Source organism: Zingiber officinale, chromosome 3A, assembly GCF_018446385.1.
Source record: "Zingiber officinale cultivar Zhangliang chromosome 3A, Zo_v1.1, whole genome shotgun sequence".
NCBI classification, from domain to species: domain Eukaryota; kingdom Viridiplantae; phylum Streptophyta; class Magnoliopsida; order Zingiberales; family Zingiberaceae; genus Zingiber; species Zingiber officinale.
Genome location: NC_055990.1, coordinates 21,604,514 through 21,606,223, shown reverse-complemented (window position 1 = coordinate 21,606,223; position 1,710 = coordinate 21,604,514).

The window sequence follows — 1,710 nt, the reverse complement described above, 5'->3', positions numbered from 1 at the left end:
TTCCACAAAATGTGCGGAGGCGCCTTCAAAGGTTGTTGAAGACGCCTCCAGCAGCACTTACAGCTCCATTTCGCTCTTTTGTTGTTGCAATCTCCTGGATGATTTCGGCCATTGGAATAGAGCTCACCCGAACTCAATTTCTGGTTTTCTCCTCGAGCAGGCTTCCGCTCTGACTTCTTGTCTCTCGAACGCCGCATACGTTCTTCTCGTCCATCGGTGTACTCTTTCGCAACCCTTTTGTCCCTCGGATACACCGAGCCCGTAGGCTCCCTTCTCGTGTCATCCTTCTCGCTAGCTACGTCTTCTGCTCGACTTCCTATGCTCCTAAGCTCTTGTACACTTAGACACAGGGATCAAAATCAAATAAGACCCAACCTAACTTGGTTGATCACATCAAAACAACCACGGGGTCCAACAATCTTCCCTTTTTTGATGTGCATCAACCCAAGTTCCAGTTAGGGTAATAACAAACAGTAAAAAAAGAATTTACAAATCAAACATTTTAAGTATAAAGTTTGCAATAAAGAAATTGCAACACTAAGTATGAATTAAACTGATTTATCAAATAGCAAAAATTTAAAGTTTTGAGAAAAAAAATTCTAACCCCTGCTCCCCCTAAACTTGTACCTATTTCTCCCCCTTTGTTCACATCAAATAATATGGAAATTTAAGTTTTAGGAAAAAAAAACTTGATTTAATAAAAACAAGTAAAAGAAATTTAAAATAATTTCTAATTTATGGAGTTTTCCAAAAATTGACAAACATTGAAAGTAATTATTTTAATTAATTTCACAATCTTATCAGTTTGTCAATTAAATATTTAATTCAATAATCGACTTCTAGACTGTGTCTAGGGACTAGACCTTCTTGGTTATTAGATCATCAACCACTTCTAGACAAAGTCTTTTAAAGAATTTAAACATTTAATTTTTTCTGAAAGCCTTAGGAAAATATTTTAATCTAAGTATGATTTTAGAATCCAATATAAGTTCCTTCCTACCGGATTAACTAAAAATTTGGGGGGTAAATGATTTTTTGGAACTCTCCTTATTTGTCCTTGGTGATGTCTAACATATCAATTTAGTCTACCATAAATTCTAAGTTTTGATTTTTGAGAGTTATTTGGTTTCAAGCATGCATGATTATTTTTCAATTTTGTGATTTCTACTTTCAACTTTTCATTTTCTAATTTTAGATTATCATATAATTCTAGAGGGCATATCTTTGCTAAGTTTAATTTTAACTCAGCATTTTCTTTTTCTAATTTTACTAGATCTTTAGTAAGAATTTTAATAAACTTAAAGGATTGTTTGGGAGATAGAGCACGCACCTCACTTACCTCAATTTCTGATGCTTCCCCTTCATCGCTGCTTTCTTCTGATGATCCTCCCCCTTCATCTATGCTCATCTCGGAGCTGGTCTCATCTTCTTTTTGATGGATTGACGTTAGGGCTAGTCCGACGTATGCGTCGATTCAGATTTGGAGGACGATGACTCATCCCATGTGGCTTTCAGGGTCTTGTGTTTGGAGGATGTTGGTTTTTTGTACTTTTCCTTTTCCTTTTCCTTTTTCTTTAGCTTAGGGCATTCATCTTTGATGTGTCCTTCTTCATTGTAGTTGTAGCATCGAACCTTCTTTTTATTTCGGTAATCCCTCTTTGTCTGCGATTTAAATTTATTAGACTTAATAAATTTATTGAACTCCCTTAC